The 20,232-nt window shown below is 48.9% G+C and overlaps 1 long non-coding RNA gene across 1 annotated transcript in view; it reads right to left on the bottom strand.

The window, feature by feature from the left end:
* Positions 1-18,443, bottom strand: part of LOC122183102 — an 87,565-nt gene extending 69,122 nt beyond the window's left edge. The window contains exon 1 of the long non-coding RNA XR_006180093.1: positions 18,263-18,443. This is a non-coding gene — a long non-coding RNA (uncharacterized LOC122183102). The remainder of the gene's footprint in view (positions 1-18,262) is intronic.
* Positions 18,444-20,232: the final 1,789 nt, after the last annotated feature.

Raw genomic sequence — 20,232 nt, 5'->3', positions numbered from 1 at the left:
GTGTTGCCTGGGTTTAAAGTACCTAAGTCCTGTTGTCTGAGGTACTTGCAATCATTTATTTCAAATGCTGTTCTGAGGACTACATAAATAATCATAGCAACCATGTCTACCCACCATTAATGCATTTTTCACTCCAGTCTCCCCATCAGCAAAGGATACCTTCAGGGTATCCTCATATTTCTAAATATTCCAGAAACTGCAGATGATTTACTCTCACAGCACTAATGTAGTTCAATCCATTCTCATTTTCTATTCATGACAGCAGTAGTTTGCTAAAGAACATCGGCTCCTATCAGTTCATATCATTCATGACAACTTTACAGTATCTGATATAATTTCTAATTTTTGTGCCTCGAATGTCAATGCGCATCCCAGCAGCTGCGTGTTCCAGGGAAGCGCGAAGGCACAGCCTGCATCCTGCCACCAGATGGTACTCCATATGGACACAGCCAAGGAGGACATACTGGTGCTGCATCACCAGTGGCAATCCAGGCCCTTCCCCCTCACCATATTCCCTCTCAATCATGTTCATGTTGGGAATCATAGAGCTCAAGTTCTCCGTCCTTTTCTAAGAGCTACACAGGCTTCAAATGTGGCGAAGGCCACTTCACTTGGTGTGTTTTAACATTTCAAGAAGTTGCAGGGCAGTAGGGCAACCATATTTGTGTGCACTCTCCCAAGCTGGTTTTCTGAATTTGTGCCATTTCCGCTTCATCTGCAATCTCCTAACACCATCAGTATAGTTATAAACTCCATGTGGAGATAGATGGCATTTCTCCAGGGACACAAGTGTCCCAGTATGGTTTGGAGGCCACAGACTGGCTGCCATTTGGATGGTGCAGAAAACCAAAGCCCTGCCTGCTGCAGGCCAGAAGAAATCCCAGCCTTGCACCTTCTGCGAGCATAAAGGAGGGAATCTAGCAAGATCCCAGTTTCTGTAATTACTTATTGACTTAAATGTCTCCATTCATACCGTCAGGTGGAATATCTGTCGGCATTGTGGAGCACAGTCATCCAGACAGAACGATTGGACTGTCACCAAGGAGGTTATTTTTCAGTGAAGTAACATACCTATCCCTGCATGAGCTATGGATCTCACAAGCCTTTCACTGGCAGGTACGCAGCATGTGGAGGTGAGTAACAGGCACCGGATTAGTTTTTACTCTGTTAGAGAGACCAAGACTTTTGCACCTGGGTTTCTTACAGACCTTGTGCTAAAAAGCACATTCCACATCCTTCTTCCTCTGACAGCACTAAACTCAAAGGAACATCAACCTTGTATGTGTCAGAGTACATGGCTGGAGGCTGGACTCAGAACAGGGACACGTCTACTTTTTTGCTGCATGAGGAAACGGAGCATCTTCTGAAGCATCCACACAGAGCAATGCCCATTAATAATAAATGTGCATAGATAAGCTTTTCTTTAAAGCAAATACCAGCGGTCACCAGCACAGAGATCACTGCAGGAGGTGAGCTACTGCCTCTAACCGTCGGTAGCGCAAATGTTCCTGAATGAGCAATCACTGCTGAGAAACAGAGCTGCTGGAAGTGCTGCTGTGATTTTGGTGCTGTGTCTGAAATCCCACCGGGCACCTAAAAGCCCAATGGTTTGGGACAGGTCCCCCACAAAAAGCAGCTCCCGGCACTGGCTCTGCAGTCCTGAGATGCCCCCTGCCTGCACAGCAAGCCATCCTGTGTTACATCCCCTTTTGATCTTTTCCAAAATGTAAGGCTAAACAAGAACAGATTGTTTTCCTTAAATGCAAGGGGGGAGGAGAGAGGAAAAGGAGGAAAGAAATTGGCCTGCTAGGTTCATCTCAACCGCACTAAAAAGTCCTTTTAACTTCTCTTAATGAGGACTACTTTTTCCAGATACTACCTAATTACTGCAAATTGCTTCATCTTTTAATTGTTACTGCAAGGCAACTAAACATTGTTATGTTGATTGCTCAAGAGTGGATTGTTAATGGCTTTAATCATTTGATAATCCAGTAATACAATCAATGTGACTCTGCACCTTGTAGGAATAATTTTTGGGTCCACATGCTAGGAAACATATATTGCCTCACCATATGTCAGCCTCTGCGGGCCGGATTCTGCCGCTTTTCTTCAAATGCAGCTGTATTCCTGCACAAAGCAGATCCCACAGCTTCCCAAGGGAGCACCCAAGCAGCAGGGACTCGTTGCACACGGGGTTGGCCAAATTGGGTAGGCAAAGGGGAAGCCTATGGATTTTGGCTTCACATGGCAGATGGGTGATCTATCATCGTGGGAGAGAGGAGATCAGTTTGCATTTGAGCAACTGTCATCACAGCTAGGCTTTTACTACAGCACTGAGAATTATCCCATAGAGAAAGTTTCGTAAAGAGATCCCCACAGCTCTGGAGCTGACAAGCATATAGTTGGTGCCAAATGCCTGAGCAGGAAAGAAAGGAGGTGGCAGGGGCTGCTGCTGGTGGCTGGCAAGGGAAGAGACCCTCTTCCAGGGGGTAGTGCCTGCAGAGATCAGCCACCATGTGGGACAGAGCCACTGACAGCAAGGCAGAGTTAGGTGGATGCTGTGTCTGTCTCCTTAATGCCTCAGCTCTCACTGTTGGTCAGGACCAATGCAGCCAGATCTAGTGCATCCCTCGTGCGAAAGCTGAGATCCATGTTGTATTCTGTAGGGAATCCCAGAAAACTAAAATCAGACAGCTATTATATGATGTAAAAATAACAGCATTTGGCTCATTAATAGCATTTAGCTCTTAGTGGATCTCTATCTCTTTGGCTTTTATTCCCCTTGCTATTTTGCGGGTAGAAACTGTTGCTTTTCTGAAGTCCGACAGCCCTGAAGGAGCTGGGCTGGCACAGCCAACTTGTTTGGGCACTCAGCCATCTCCAGCAGGCCAGGAGTCCTACTGACCACTTGTCTGTGTGGAAAGCACAGAGCCAACCCATGCAGCCACCGCTTCCAGGGACAAGGCCTTCCCTGCACAGGCACCAGAACCTGTCACTGTGGGACCGGGCTCCGTGACACAGAGAGAAGAGGACAGGAGGCCGCGTGCACGTCCAGAGAGATGCCGAGCAGATGAGACAAGTGTGCAGCAGGAGGAGGGGACACGTGGCAGATGCCAGCAGAGGCCAGGAGGAGACCTGTCTGGAGGTGGTGGGACAAAGTGCTTCTGCCCAGGGGACCAGACGCTTTGGCTGAGTCACAGCCAGGTGTGCAGCTTGGGGCCAAGCACTTTTGGAAGCTCCATTATTCACCATCAACGCGGGACAGACCAGCATGTGTGGGACAGACCATCCCTGCCATGTGCTCGTGCAATTGGAAACCATTCTCACTGGGGACCACAAGGTCCTCAAAATGCAACTCTGGGGCATGAAAACATCCCGGGAGGGCGAACTCCTCTGGAGCTGCCTGCAGAGAGCAGAGGAAGAATATCACCTGACACAGGCTCAGTCACACAGTGTCAGGTCTGACAGACAGCGAGGAGACTAATAAACTGAAGAGTTGCTTTGATTTAGTCTTTCAGGAAACTGAGACAATTAAGAGGCTTGTATAATTCAATAACAGTTAGCAGGAAAAGGAGCTGTCATAGGCAGAGGAAGGCACACAGAGAACTGGTGCAGCCACGCTCACCCATGGGGACATGGACCAGTGTGGCACGAGAGGCCTCACACTTCAGGGCTGAGGGAGGGCAATGGGGAGCTGTGGTGATCACAGATGAGCTGCCATTTGCTTTCAACAGCTGATAAAAAGAAAAGGCATGTAGCGCATGCAGCAGGGGTACCCACCAATAAATTAAAAAGATGATGTTGAACGACAGACAAAGCTTGCCAGAGACATTTTTCCCCAGCATTTCTAGAACACCCTCAGATCAGTGAGGCTCATTTTTATTAAAGCTTGATTTTCCCTTATGTTGAGAAGGTTTTCCCTCAGCGACCGAGGGACTGGCTGACATTTGCTAGCCAGGAACGCACATGTTGGTCAGGACCAAGGCGAAGAGTCCCTTCCAGTGAGCACCAGCCCTAGGGGCTTCTCTCACCATCGAGAACATAGCAGAATTCAGTGCTGGCAAACAGCAGTAGTGTGAAACACACAGCCTGGGTCTGGCCGCCAGAAGCATGCAAACGAATTAGTGAGATATTTTTTCTCCATCACCTCTCCTTTTTCTTAGAAGCAAATTCTCTCACTGACAGGGTGACGAAAAGCTGTTAAATATAAGCTTTTTTTGAGGGGCAGAGTGTCTGCTTGAGAAGTGAGACTACAGAGGTGCTGGAACAGCCAGAGGAGGGGCGAGAAGCTGCCACCCACCCAGGTGGGGGTCTCACTCTTCAGGTTATCCCCTGACTCCAGGAGCCAGGCTGAGCACCCAGAGCAGGCTTGACACAGCCTCTGCAAGCTGCCCCTGCATGCACAGGATAGGATACTGTGGGCAGAGCCAGGCAAAGCATGAGGTGTTCCTAGATATTTATTTTTTTTTAATGCAAAAGAAAGCCCTTTGTTATCTCTCCAGCTTCATGTTGGTGATTGATCCGAGTCAGCAGGACTCTTGAGTAAGCCATGTGCTGATACACCTCCCCGGGGCAGGACCAGAGAGCTGCTGCACACAACCACAATTACACTAGTCAGAGCCCCCAGCCTGCCCAGGGCGACGGGTGGGAAAACTCTGGGGAAGGGGAGGACTCATTACTGGATCCAGGCCTTGGAGGGTTTTTTTTTTTTGTCTGATATGATGTTTTAACTTCAATTTTTGGGTTTTTCTTTTCTTGTTCTTTTTTTTTTTTTTTTTTTTTTTTTTTTTTTTAATAAATTCTGCCCACTGCTATTGGCAACTCATCTACAGACAAGAGCTCAGAGACCATCGTGTCAGATACCATATCTATCACCGGGCAGATCCTCAGGCAGATGGCTGGAGCTACACAGATCATCATTTTTATTAATCAAAACATCATGTGGCTCTTTACATCGCGTAAATAAGATGAAATACAAGAACAAAGATGTGCAGCTGATTAAAAATAGATGTGTGCATACCTCAACAATTCAGAGCCCTGTGGATAGAAATGTTAAGTGGGGTCCTACTGAGTGCCCTGCAAGGTCAATACAATTCAATAGTTTTATTAACAACTTGGAGACTGGACCAGGAGTATGCTAATCAAATCTGAACATTTTACCAAGATGGGAGGGTGGCAAATAATGCGCAGGACAGGAATAAAATACAATACGAGCTTGATAAATTAAAGAAGTGGCCTGCAATCAATACAAAGAGATTCAGCAGGACAAATGCGGAAGATTAACACATAGGAAGGAATAAACAAAAGGACAGAGGCTGTATGGAGATATCTGGCCAAACAGCTATACAACAGAGTGGTCTGGGGGGATGATCGATTGAACAGAAGTCAATACCATCAGGCTGCTGCAGTCCAGCAAGGTAATTATTCCACTCTTCACAGCGCTCATCAGGCTGCTGTTTGGAGCAGCGTGCCCAGATCTGGGCATCGCATTGTAACAAAGACAGACAAGCTGGAGGGAGTTCAAAGAACAACGAAAAATGCCAAAAAGATTTGAAAAGCGAAATCTTTGTGTACATGTGAAAAATGAACCACAAGCGCGAAGCCTGACGCTGCTTTTGTTCAGTTTCATTCCCAGGGGCCTGCTGAGGCTGGAGGAGCTGCAGCCCGAGAAATGAGGTTGGTCAGAGGGGACTGAGTGCTGGCTAGGGAACTTGCTGCCGGGGAGATTTGCTAAACAACAGGAGGCTACAGGTAGACAAAAGGGATGCAACAGATTTACAGGGATTAATGAGGGCTCATTTTGCCCTTGGTGAAATTGCTGCATTGGGCTGAAGCTCCAGCAAAGAAAACTTCAGGGAAATTTGACTCTGTAGTGTCGCTGAAAATGCAGGCAATGAAAAGCAGTAAGAGACCAGAACCTTCCACTTGCTTGTGAGCTGTGATCAACCACACTATCAGCAAAAAAGACAGATAAAGGGGAAAAAAAGAACACCCAGACAAGTCTGTAAAATCACTCCCAGTGGAAATGCACTACCTGCTGCACCAGAAACAAACTCCCTCATACTCACCCCCTGCAGGCCTCCTCCCCATGGGGGAGCAGCACATCCCATGCTGCAGGAAGCACCAGGCTCTCAGGATCTCCCCAAATAAACCCAGAACTGAGACCCTGCCATCTCACTACAGAAATAGCGCTGTGTTTACAGCTCCCCCTGCAATCACACCTTGCCTACAATTAAAGCAGAAAGGAGCTCTCCACCCTTTGGTGGTGGTTCAGAACTGACAGAAATCAAAGCTCCCTGGTTGCAGCGGGAGGAAGGAGCTGCAGGAACTCCCTCTGCCCCAGAGGGCTCTCCCAGCACCCAGAGCTGGAGGAAGGAAGAGGTTGGAGAGGGGCCAGAGCACCGCTCAGCGCTCCAGCATGGAGACAGAGGTCTCTAACTGCAGCACAGCGTGCAGGCTCCTGCCAAAAGACCAATTGCACCATCTGCCAAATTAATATTCCTATTTTTAATATCTCGTTCAAAGGGAAGCATTAAGGGGTGAAAGGAGAGAAAAGCAGAACACCACCACACTGATTCGGTTTCTCTCTGTAAGAAATCACGCCAGACATCGGGGCTGCTTCTTTGCTGTCCTTCTGTGATCAATCCTCTCCAGAGGTGCAGGGCTGCTGGGTCGAACGTGGGGAAATGCACCACTGCACACCATGCTGCTGCTGCCACTGCCACTTAGCAAGGAGGCTGGGGAAGATGAATCAACATGGATCATGTCTTTGTGAGGAGCTCCTTCCCCACCCTGTTTCCACACTGGAAGCAGACCCTGCTTCCTTGCTTGTCTCCGAAGGTGTGTTGTAGGGCAACAAGGATTTGCTTCCTAAAAATAAAAGGGAAAAGAGGTGAAAGCAGAAGAGATAGGGAAAATTCCCCCCAACAAACAGCGATGAAGTGCATGGGCAGTGCTTTGGGAAGGAGACAGCCCGTGGAGCAGGCAGCAGCAGTTGATGCTGAATTAGCAGGGGGATGAGATCAGGAGGCAGATGCTGTGATCTGCAGCCATGGCTCAGGGACTGCTGCTGGCAGATGAGCTGGGGCAGGGCTCCTTGGCCCTCAGCCAGCTGCAGGGTCCCCTTCCAAGAGTGGCACCTCCTGAGGCTCGCCCCAGCAGCTCCTGGGCTGAACAGCAGCCACAGCTGCTGATGCTAATGGAATTAAACATTAATATGCTAAACAGAACGAAGAGTGAGAGAGGGGCTTGGATTTCTCTAGGTAGCAGACATGTCTGAGGTTAATGCCTGCCAATTCTTATTTGCTCCATGATGTCAAAATCCATGTCCTTATTAGCCAGCCCATTAGTCCCCAGAGGCTAGTGGCCCATTAGTCCTGTCCTGGTTCTCACTGGCACTCAGTGCTCACAAAGAGCCCCACTTCTGCTAGCCTGACTCTCATTTGGTGTCCCCACCAGGGGTCTGTGCACCAGTCCAGCTTCCTGAGTTGTTTCCAGGGGGTGAGGAAGTTGGATTCAAACAGTGCTCAGGGAATGCAGATTTTCCCTCTGCCACCCCAATCTGGCTGTGAGTGGGGTCACCTCAACCACACTTACCACTACAAATAGGGATGTGCTGTCAACAGACTGTGTAGCACTCTGATAGTGAGACCTGTAGCATCATCCCCACCTTGCAGATGGGGAAACTGAGGTGTGAAGGACAGGCAGGTTGCCAAGAAATGGGGCTGGACCAAGGTCAGCCAGCAAGTAGGGAGCTTTTCTGCAGTGTTCCTATTTCCTGGCTTTAAATTAATCCTAATATAAGATTAAAAGAGTGGAGAGTGCCTTCTTCACCTCCTCCCAAGAGGGCAGTTACTCACTTTTGTAGTTTTCTTACATTTACATACCAGGCCACAGCAGTGAAATAAATTTTCTCCTCCTGCAACCACCAGAGTAACTGGTCCAGGCTCAGTTTGGAGCCACATGCTCAGCACAGATAACTTGCCAAAGAAAGATTGCTGCAGACGCCAGGATGTAGATAGGACATTTCCCTCGGACTGCATCCGCTGCTTCTGGAGTAAATATTTCCCCAGAATTTCCCCCCTCCGCAGGCAGGTTCCTTCCATTTATTTCTATTCCCAGACCTCAGATTTAGCAGAGCACTGAAGCAGGTACTTACCTTTAATCAAGCACATTAGTCGCCCCATTGAAGTCAATGGGACTTCTCGGGTACTTAAGGCAAGGAATGTGCTCCGAGTGCGCCGCTAAGCCAAGGGAAGTGGTGGTTGATGAAGACAGAGAAAAAGCAGTCAACAAATGAACCAGAACCATCTGCAAATGACTCCCAACTGGGCAGACTCCCTTGTATCTCCTTACACTGCTTTGCTTGTGGAAGGATTTTTCATTATGAATACAGAGCTCCTGCTGCTGCTCCTGCCTGCGAATGGTGCTTAGTGGTGCCAGCCTTGGGTATGCCGCAGGGCCAAAATCCTGCTGCTCACTGCTGGGGCACAGCCAGCTGGGGAGCAACCCCAGAGCCCGTGCAGAACGGGGAAAGCAGTGTTGGAAACACTGCTGCCAAAACTCCTGCCCAAACCTGCAGATAATGGTCTCCAGAGCAAACACCATGCGGTGCTGCATCCCACAGCATTACCCCATGTTTGCTCACGGCTGGAAGAGCTGTAGCCCGTGAGAAGGCACGTTAAGAAACTCTCCCACAAAGCTTTTTCTGAAAACCCTCCCCCGTCCACTTTATGTGCTTTGTTCACTAGATTCCTCCATACGTGATAAAAGCAAGTCAACAATTTGGGACCAAAGCGTGGTTCACTGGATTTGAAAGGCAGAATGTAGTCATTAACCTAAGTTACAAGTGGTGGTTTGGAAACTGCTGCAGGAAGATGGATGTGGACATCCAATATTGCAGCTCTGCAGCAGGAGGCGAGCTGGCCCAGCACTAACACTGCACCTTGCTTGGCCACCTGTAACCCTCAGAAATTGCACCTGCTGTACGGCTCTTCCTAAAAGCTCAAAATGCATGTTTTACAGATAAGCCCTTAAAAATTCACCATTTTCTGTCAGCAAAATATTATAAAATATTCACAGCATTCGAAATGGATTGAATGCAAAACAATTTTTTCTTTTTTCAAGTGATAAGTTGCAGAAGATGTTACCCCCAGCTCCAGTCCTGAGGGGCTGAGCTGTTTGCAGGAGCTTGTGTGTGCTCTCTATTGCTTTTTAAAGACATTATAGGTGGCAGATTGATTTTTATTAATTATTTCTATTGCAGCAACACCTAAGGCTGATCTGATGTTGCTCTTATACTGTGTAGGAGTAGTAAATAATGAGATTATCATGTTGTGTACTGTTTCTGAAAGTGCCTTATTTGGGACTTGTATCATTTGTTGCAGTGTACCCTGTAGACAGTATTTATTGGAACAACACAAGAAGAATCCATAATATTCATCTGGCTGTTGCCACCTCCGCGATAAGATTTTGATGGCAGCTCAGAAAGGCACTTGAACGTGTTTCAGAGTCCAGCCCATAAGGAGCACATGTGATGACTACCATGGACAGGAGATCTCTGATGGGCACCAGGTCATCCATCTCCGCTCCCAGGGCTGCAGGGGCGGTGTGAGCAGAGGTGGCTCCCCAGGTGATGACTCCAGACACATCACACAGATAGGAAACAGTGGACCCTGCATCAGCTCCCACTGCTTCCGCCAGATACTTACCTTCACTATCACAGATTCGTATGTGGCCAATAAAAGACTGGTATCTGCTCACGAATAGGACGCACTATACATGAAGGGAGACAAGTGCTGACAGGGAGAATGCAGCTTACTATTCAAATCCCACTTTAAAAAAAAAAAAAAAAAAAAAAAGTCTTTTTTAATAAAATTTCCTTAGAAGAGTCTCTCTTGTGTACACAAAGCCATGGGGAAATTTCCCAATGGGTACAGAGGAGATTACAAGATACAGCTTAGGCTGGAACATCAGGGGGTGGATGCTTTGAACTCAAGGGGTTTCTGAAAGCACGGGGGAAATTCTTCCAGAGTCAGAGTATTTCACAGTGTCTTAATAAGGGACAAATTACTCTTTTTTTTTTTTTTTTTCTGCCCTCTGCAGATCTGCCCAAAGAATCACAAACAGTTTTCCTCCTTCAAATCCTTCTCTGGTGAGAGAGATAACAATACACCCCCAATAGTCTAACACCACCGGTAGATCTCAAAGCACTTGATAAAGTTGCACAGGTTTCATGAGAGCTATTTTTCAGGGGCAGAGAGAGGTGAAGTTACTTCACTAAAGAGCTAACCTAAGTAGCTGAATCAAAAAAGACCTTATTATAGTAACACAAAAGCGTCGTTTGAGATACTACGATTTGACATCATCCCAAAAAATATAATGCTTTAGGGCATGACTCCATAGCCATTAACGTTTGTGTAAGGCTTTCCATTGACATCGGTGGAAGCTGGGTCTGCCTTTTAAAAGCTATCCGTTCATCCACTCAGACAAGCTTTTTTTTTCATTCCCATTTGCAGCTGATGTTCTGCAGCCTGTTTTCTGGAAAGCGACAACTTTTCCATTTTCACAGAGAGCAACGTTATTTCCATGGTATGCCAGTCTGCTTGGGATGTCATGGCGTGGCTCACAGCAAACACTAACGTGACATGACAGGCAGATGCAACTCTCTGAGCTCTGCCTCAGCAGGACAAGCTGGGGAAGAAGTTTAAAGCAGGCTTTTCTGAGGAGTGTGATGGAGAGGGAGAGAAGGAGGGGAGCGCTCAATCCACATTTTCTCCTCTGGATGGTGAGACCCCAATGTCACAGCCCAGCAATTCTGTGGGCACAGTACTGCAAAGGTGCTGACACCATTGAGAGCCAATTGGGTGGCAAGGGCACCACAGGCCAGCTGCAGCCACCAGTGTCCCCAGCTGGGTGACACATTTCTCTGCCTGACCTCCCAGCTTGCAGTCACACTGCTGAGTTGTGTGAGAGCCTGGTTTTGCCTCTCAAAGCACCCAGGAGACATCCTTTAACAGAAGGACAAAAGGAATAAATCATGTAGCTACCCGGACTGTAATGCCTTGGAGCAAAGCCAAGACGCTAAGGCACAACACGCGAGTACAGGAAGAAGGAAACGTCCCACATCTGATGGCACAGAGCGGCTCGAGGATGTCCGAGAGGCAGAGCCCATCTCCAGGTCAGGCTGGGCCTCAGGGAGCTGGAGAGCTCTGGCAAGAAGCTGATCAAGCAAACTGCAGCAGCCACTTCCTGGCTCCAACCCTTCCTTGTCCTCCTGTAGGTGCTTCCCTGCTTCCCTGAGAAAGGAAAAATCCCAGCAAAAGCAAGCATTGCATCAGGAATTTAACAGCACCATCCAACCTCAGGCTAGCACCTGTTTCATAAGGTGTTGTATTCCGGCCACAGCTCTGATGCCATCACTCGTTGGATGGGGTGAGTATTTATGATGAACCCAGAGCCTGCATTAATTCATTTACCGTGATCCATCAACTGGAAGACATCCCCTTAGCTTCAACAGGGTATTGGCTCGAGCCCACATACATCAAACTATATCTGCAACATCCAAGCTGTCCCCATCTGTTACCCTGACTGTGAAGTTTACAGATGAGAAGCAGGAAGAAGTTATAAAATGCAGTGTGCAAGCCCTGATTTTGTGCAGCCATACAACATACACAACTTAATTTCTCACAGCATGCAATCTCAGATGTCCTGGTGGACAAGCAATGACGCAGAGATGTCAGCACACACGCCAGGATTTCGGCGCATATTGCACAGCCACCTGCGGAGTGCAAGCACAATTAAGGTCAGCTCACATCTCACCGAGCCCCAAACGTGCACTTTCCATGAGCTTCAAGCAGGTTGAGACAATTAATAACTGTCGTTATTAATGCCCACTAAAATCCACTCCGCAGCCATCGAAGGAAACCGCAGAAGCTGGAGGAGTGCTCAGCTCTGCCCCGTGGGGCAGCCTTGCTGTCTGCTGCAAAGAGGGGCTGTATCAGTCTGCAGCCCACAGCCTCCTCTCACCCCTCCAGCCTGACCTGGAGCACGGCCTCCAAACTTCCCATTGCAGAGGCTGCCTCAGTGAGATGCACAACTCCACGTGGCTTCACAAAGAGCCTCCAAAGAGGTGCGATGGCTTACAGATCTCATCCTAAATGCAGTTCAGGGCATTTTGAGCCCCAGCTGCACAGGAACCCGAAATGCAGAGCCCCAAGCAGAGCTGGTGTTGGGAGAACAATGAGCAGCAGCGCCGGGAAGCGGCACAGCACTCTCAGCACAGAAATTACTCTAGGCACAAAGAAAACACCAACAAAGATCACACTTGACAAAAAGAGGCAGAAATTTCACAGCAAAAGAGAAGAATAGGCACTTTAAAAGCTGCTTTCATTTCACTCCACAGCTCTGTACACGGACAGTCAAGCACCAAAAACATTAGGACTCGGGGCACATCGCGGGTCACCAGGATTTCCTCATTTATTGCTTATTTCTTACATAAACTCACTACAAACACAGGACTCCTCTTCCTCTTTGTATTGTTTGGAAACAGCCAGACTGAATAGGATCTTTTCTTTCTCTCTCCTCTTCCTCTTAAGGGCTGCAGTAATGAGCTGAGGATATAGTTCACTTCTCTGAGAGGAGGCTATTAGAGCTGCTGCTAAACACCTACATCAGAGAGGCTGCAAAGCAGAGGCTCAGTCCTCTCCTCCTCTGGGAAGTCACAGCTCAGCTCTACAAGAGCACGAGGCACTGGTGGAGGGATTAACTCCTAGACATACTTTGCATGGGAAGCCCTCACTGCAGGGCAGGCAGAGGGGTCACAGGGCAGGCAGATCAGTAGGAACACACCGCCAGCTCTCCTGCCTGGAAAGGGGCAGCAGTGGGGAGTCCTGGGCAGATGCTGGCAGCTGCCTAAGGGAACAATTCCCAACCCTGAGCAATTTAGGTTTGGGAAGCATCTGTCACCAGGAGACGCCGAGATCAGTCACCCCCAATCCTGCTGTGACCCTAAAGTGATTATCACCTTAAAGTAGGTTAGTGTGCTAATAAATTAATTGAGCAGCAGGGTAGCCAGTTGTCTGAGGAGAGAAGGATTAAATTACCTCTCTGATAAATTCGGAACAGGATGTCCTGAGGGGAAGGGAAGAGCTGAACCTGAAGGAGTCCCACAGGAAACCCAAAGAATAGACTGGAGGTGAAGCCCTGCTCAGCCCAGTGCCTGGCCTTGGTCGGGAGCATCCCAGCAGGATGCAGAATGCCTTCACCCCGCGCAGGAGGAGCACCAGCTGCAGCCGGAGGCCAGGCAGCACCACCACCACCTAGCAAATCAATCGCAGTGGCAGCAACAGATAGCAAAGGGGATGCCGACTCACAGCTCGAGCTGCCACAAATTCAAGGGCTGTCACCAAACTATCAGCGGGATGAGATAAATGTTCCAGGAGTTCTTCTTCCCCTCCTTCCCCGAGCAGGCGGTGATTACTAAGGACATTTCCATGAGCGGTGTATGATCTTTATTTTTTTCATGCACAATGACCTTTAGAAGTACTGGCTAAGCTATTTGCATTGCCTAGCCCGGAGTTTCAACAGACAGCAGGAAGACGAGCATTAACCTTAATGGCTAAATCACTTCATGCCACTCCGAAGATCGAACACTCCCATGAGCAGGCGAAGGGCCGCTTCCATTTCATTATTACATATTTAAACAGCAACAAGCGCCTCTCGAGGCTCAAAGCTCCAGGTCTGCCATTGCTCCCTTGGTTTTTTGGAGGGTGAACACCCAGCCCACAGCGTAAGCAGCACCTTGGGCTGGTCTGGTGACCCCATAGCACCCTGCGGGACTCACCGAGAGCTCGCATCGCCCTGGGATCTTGCAGTTGTTTATTTCAGAGAAAAAGAATTCTGTAGTGCCTAAATAAAAAGGCAGCACAAAGAGCGTGGAAATAAAATCGCAGCACCTTCAGCAGACTGCTTAGGTGGAAATACCTGCTTTGGAGTGAGTTTATTTGCACATTCATAAACATGAAGCCCAAAAGGAGTGAGCGCTGCTGAAATGAATTCCTAGAAAAATGCGGCGCTTGTGGCAAAATGTTTTTTGTTATTCAGCCAGCTCTGATAATTAAAACTACACACAGCCAAGGTCAAAAAATGGCCCTCTTCCAATGGGTATTTACTTCCATGGAAGGGTTTGCACTGATCCTGCGATTTCCCCACATAAGAACTCTTCATGCTCCCTCCAGCAGGCACGCGGCCACCTCTGCCCATGCAGCTGTTCCAGCAGCTCGCAGCTCTGCTAGGCAAATCATTTCAGATGGAACGAGAGTGAATACCACTGTAACCCAACTGCTCAAACCCACAACGGCACTGCTGAATCCTCTCCCGCTTTGTCAGGGAGAGCTTTCAAAGCTGACAAAGCAGAGCCACGGCCAGCCCCTTAATTTGGTTTCAGGACACTGTCATGAAGCCTCTGCTCTGAGGTGCTTTGCAGCCCTCCCAAGAACTAAGCACGTGCTGCTCCAACAACCAGGTGTAACGGAGCAGCCCCTCTATCTCCATCCATCTTTGCATTCAAAGAGAGCGTGCTGCCTGCCCACGTGCAAAGCAGCACTTCTCACCCAGCTCCTCACTGCTCCCACCCACCTGCCTCAGCCAGGGCTACTTCAGTCTCAGTGACTCAGGCTGCACAATCGCACAGTGAGTGGGGATTTTCTTGTCCCAGCCCAAATGCAATATGTTTGCAGACATGAAGCCAGAAAGCAACCAGATGTGGGGCACCAGGGAGCCAGGAGCCCACGATTGTCCCATGGAGGGCATGGAATGTGGGTACCACAGCCAGCTGCCACAGGAAGGTCTGACAGGAACATCTGTCAAACCCTCTTACTACAAACTACTGGAGAGGAAGCATGTGATGGTATTACTGGAGCTGGTATTGTGCTGCTGAGCAGTGCTATTCTTCGTGTCCCTTTGTCATCTGAGAGAGACTTTTGTGTCAGAATTTGCCTATTGCTTGTAATTCTGTGCAGGTTGGCGAAGTGCCCTATTTAAAAAAAAAATGTCATCCGTTAGATTCCTCCATTCTCATTTTTCTTGATGTGCAATGCTGTCTAAATCAGTTTAAGATCAGGCCTGTACATCATCTCTGGAAATGAGTACAAATACCTCTTATTCCAAGTCAAATTAAATAATCAGGAAATATAGAGGCCAATCGCATATGTAATAAAAAGAGATGCACAGCCTGGAGCTTCTTGCAGTGCCCACATCGCATCCATCCCAGCACAGCAGCACTGAGGGATAGCACCAGCCCCATGCCCATGGCACACCCAGCTCAGAGCTGTGGGGTCAGCAGGAAGCAGCCACTCTCCTGCCCTGTACTGCCTGCATTCCCCACAGCCCCAGCTGGGATCGCTCAAGTCCGAGGCAGCGACTGAGGGAAGTGGACTTGAGCATGGGACTTGAGTAGCAGCTTTTATGAGCTTTACACAAAAAAATTATGCCTTTATAAAAGCTTAACAGCAGGTAGGCATAAGGCCATGAGAAACAGGGAGGTGGTAATGGTCTTTTGAAAGTAATTCCTTTCAACCATAAAACCAAGACTTGATGAAAATGATAAGCCATGGGATGTGGCTGCCTGATAGTGTATGAACATAAATGCTTCAAGAGGCAGCCGCAGCGGCCTCGCAAGCAGTGGGAATGGGGAGCAGCAGCCCCAGCAGGCAGTGCTGAGCTGCACAGAGAGCCTGCTGCATGAGGGCAGTGGTAATTGATTACTGGGCTGGGATCTGACTGCATGCAGGGGCAGAGCAGCAAGAGGGTGCTGGGAACTAAAATATCTTCATGGCCCAACCCAGCTCATGCCAGCCCATGCCACCCCATCCCATACTACTCCATCCCATGACATCCCATGACACTCTTCCCCATTACACTCCATCCCATACCACCCCATCCCATGATACTCCATTCCACGGCACCCCATGACTCCCCATTGCACAGCACCCCATCCCACGACATTCCACCCCACTCATTCCAGACACAACACCCAACTGCTCAGCGCTTGCCATGAAGAAGTGAGGATTTTGTTTCCACCTCATCTGCCATCTTTGCACTTTGTTCCTCACTTCTCCCAGGGAGAGAAGTAGACATCCCTGCAAAACAGGCTTTCAGGAGTTGTGTTCCCAAATTCCCCCAGAGAGCTGCTCCCCCACTTCCCTCCTAGCCCATGGCACTACAGAGCTGCACCTGCCCACTGCCCTTAATGGACTGATGGTTACAAACCCAACTTCTGACAAATGATTTTGCAGAATTCAAATGTCCCCTTACAAAACTAATATTCCAGTTCACTGGTATCCCTGCTAGGAGGATGCAATTTGGCTGCACAGTCTATTATGTTCCAGAACGTGAAAGGTCAGGCTTAAATGGGATTTTTCATTGTAAAAGTCACCTACATGAATGACACACAGTACCACCAAAAGGCATTTGTAAAGCGGAATCCGGGATTACAGATGCACCATTTACTCCTGTTTATCCCCCAAACAGAAAACTGGAAAATGGTTGCCTTTCCCAAGCATTCAGCTTAAGAAATTTCCTGGAGCTTTGCTGCCCTTTGGTGAGGTTGGGATCCATTCTAGTGGGCATGAAGTGGGCTGTCACCCAAGGGCTGTGAGCATAGGGGATGATGATGAGCTAGCTGCCTTGATGTGTTGGTGCCTGGGTGCCAGGCACGACCCATCTCTCCCCCAGGACTCAGCCCCATCTCTCCCCATCCTCTCTCAGATTTCTCTCCACGCTTCTGATTTTTACTACCAGGATAAAAGGTGTTTGAATGCAGCCTCCTCCTAGGAGTGAGGAAAAAAGGATCGAGATGTGAGAGTCAGGCTGAGAGGGGAAAGGTTTTGGGGACAAAAGAGAACAGAGCTTCTTTGCACTTTCAGGATCACGCATCCTGTTCTGGCTTACTGCAGAAGATCCAGAAGAAAGGGAGAGCCCTTTCAGCAGGGAAAAGCACTGAAAGGTTCAGCACAGAGAGCAGCGGGAGAGAGAGCAGCACCATTATCTGACAGAAGTAGAAATAAGACTGGGGGAAAGAATGACTTAAAAATAAAAGGAACATTAAAACCAACGTTTCTAGGAGCATACATGTGTGTGTTTCTTTCCACGAGGAGGGCATTTGGAGGAATAAGCAGGGTTAAAGAGCCTCATTCATCTTCCCTTTACAACTGTGCTGACTCAGAACCTGGTCAAACAAGTTTAATCTTTTTAGCAGCAACAAAGAGAAGTGGAAGGAGGGTGGAAAGAAGCGAGCCTGGACGGACAGAGAGGCAGAAAAGGAAAAAGCACAGAAAGAAAAACTTCCCTTCTATGGTTTTCAATTATTCCTTCCACCATGGCAATCTGGTTTGATGGGCTAAGGGGAAAAGACAATGCTATCGGAGATGTGAGGGCATCTGTCCTCTGGGAGAGTGCTGTCCTGGGGCCCAATGGGGACACCCCACTCTGCAGCCCCAGAGCCATAGCACACTGCTGGCTGACAGCCCATGCACCCCCTGAAACGCAAACCCGAGTTAGCCTTAAATCCCTTAGCCTGGGCCAGAAAAATATCATGGTGGGGTAAAATATTTCCTTTTCTCCTTTTTGGAGACAACAGCGTGAGGATTCTGCCTTGTTTCAAAGGGAGACATTCATTAGTGGCACTGCTCTGTAAAACAACCATCACCCACCAGGGAGAGAATAGTTTAAAAAAATCAGCCACACTGTACCAAACAATCCTACACCGGCTGGAAGATGAGGCCTTTTTCATCCTTAATTTCTGTAATTCCCAGTCACGCTGAGTATGATGCATCCTCATTTATAATGTAAGAGTTAAGGTTGGGGCAACAATTATTTTCAGGATCCTATAATCTCAACTGTAAAATTTCACCCCAGGCTGAAAATGAAAGAGCAAATCCTTCACTTTGGCATGAGCTGTATAAGACACAAAGCAGTTCCACTGCTAGCGAGTTACGCAAATATAAATGCACATTAGATTCCCCACTTAACGTTTTTTTTCTGATCTTGAGCCAAAAATAAGATCTGAACTGAAATATGAATTTTTCATCTCATGTTTCTGATCCAAAATGTAAAAGCAGACTTCCGAGGCTGCAAGCATCCACCTGTCCTCACCCACCTCCCCAGCCCTGGGGTTGGAGCGCTGAGCACACACCCTGCAGCCACTGCGTTGCAGCGCTGCCAGCTCCCAAACAGCTCGTTCCCATCCTGTTCACAGCCCTACCTGCCAGCGAGCTCCGGAAATTCAAGGAAAAATCCAGCCTGAATGAAGCAATATTAGCAAATGCTGCAAAACACAGAGGTCTGCTCGACAACAGCGGTGTGCACAAACGCAGCCTCCCAGCTGAGCGGCTGATGTGCAAAGCAGCACCTGCACCCACCGGGCCTGGTGCAGAGCCCTGCAGTTCCCTTGTTCTGCTGCAAGGCTGAGAGAAGGCGTTTTGATGGGAAAGTTCATGCTCTGCCCTGTCTCCTCCCTGGTCAGGCCACAACAGAGCCTTTCGGGTCAGAAAGGGGATGTTCTGACACGACCCTGCTTTGCAAACACAGCCATGTGAGCCCTGCAAAGCACGGCATGCACCAAAACCGTGAGAACCATCAGCAGTGGGAGCTGGCTCTGTGGCTCCAATCAAGCTCCCACCTGGGGCCTGATCCCGTTCCTGTTTGCAGCACCGGGAGCGACAGTGCTGTGGGGTGAGCTATGAGCCCTGCAGCCAGACCCTGCCCTGCTCCTGGCCCCGTGCAGCATCACCGCTCCACACAGGGTGCTGGCAGGGGGCACCTATTCTGCATCCCCCGCAGAGATGCTCCAGTAGGAGCCTCAGTGCATGGATGATGGGAGCCACTCCATAGGGAAATTCCCGGCGGTGCTTTCTGCCCTCTGCTCCTTCCATTCAGTTCGATTTACTTTTTCTTCTTCTGCAAGGCAGAGCTCTGTGCCCTCCCGGCCAGACACTGCACAGCACACAGATATGGAGAGGAGCCTGAGGAGGCCACAGGACTGAAGCACTTCTTTCGAACCGTAAAACTCAGCGGAGTTATGAGAGGCTTGGGAAGCATTAATTACCGTTATTGTTGTTCCAGCCATTAAAAGGAGGAATGGTCCCTGCTCTGGAGAGGTCTGCGCTGCTCTGATTTGGGAAGGCATCCCAGGCCTGCCCTTATGGCACTGCTTAAAATTCATCTCATGTTGAACCACTACCCTAATTTGGGCCACAGTAAGCAAGTGCTTAAGTGATTTTTTTTTCTTCTTCCAAGCAGAGCCAGGGAAGAAGAACAACAAAAGGGGATTTTCCCTTTCAAACCACCGTGCTGTTCCAACAGCCACAGTCGGGCTTTGCCTGCAGCACGGTGCACAGGGAGACCGCAGGGAGCAGGGGTCCTAAAGCAGCTCCATGAGTCTTGGGCTGGAAAGGGAGGAAAGCACTGATTGTAAACCTGACTGCGGTATTTACACAAGGCTGAGAGATGACAGAATTATATAATTTGCTTGGTACAGATTTGCTGCTCAATTTTGCAAAATGTAGCGTGTGATGCAGATTGCTATGAGTGTTTGTTTTTAAATACCAGATTAAATGGGCACATAAAATTACCGTAGCCTTGAGCTGATCCATTGCTCTATGACATTTAACGTTGGGTTGCATCAGTCATGCCGTGTTGCGTTGCATCACATAATGTAATGTGACATGACTGATGAATCCAGACCTCCTGCTTCACCACCAGGGAAGCCTCACCAGCCCGAGAGCCATCGCCCGGACCGCTGGCGCAGCTGGTGCTGCCGCGCTGCACCACCTCCTGGGCTCCCATGCAGAGCCCTGCAGCGTGCACATACACAAGGGAGGGACCAGCAGGGTTATCAGAGCCTATATATGCCATAATAAGATGGTGTAGTTTTAAATTCCCTCTCCTGACTCTGAGCGTGGTGACTGCATAGTGCCTTGTGCACCCATGGGTGGATTCAGGTTGGGATGCTTCCCATCCCAGCTGGGAGCTGTGGGCTGCCCAAGATGGTCCTGCACCTCACAGAGCTGTAGGAGGAGTAGCTGCACAGCTGAATGCAGAAATCTTAATGCTTTCAGATCCACTTTTCCTGCAAAAGCCCCCCAGAGCCTGGCTGCAGGGTGCAATTCCTCCAGTGCACATTGCAAAGTGCATCCCAGCCCTGCCAGGCAGCTCAGAGGTCAGAATGGCTGC

Source organism: Lagopus leucura, unplaced genomic scaffold (genome assembly GCF_019238085.1).
Source record: "Lagopus leucura isolate 7727_CA_CO unplaced genomic scaffold, USGS_WTPT01 Super-Scaffold_100016, whole genome shotgun sequence".
Classification (NCBI taxonomy): Eukaryota; Metazoa; Chordata; class Aves; order Galliformes; family Phasianidae; genus Lagopus; species Lagopus leucura.
This window is presented reverse-complemented; position numbering and strand designations above follow the sequence as displayed.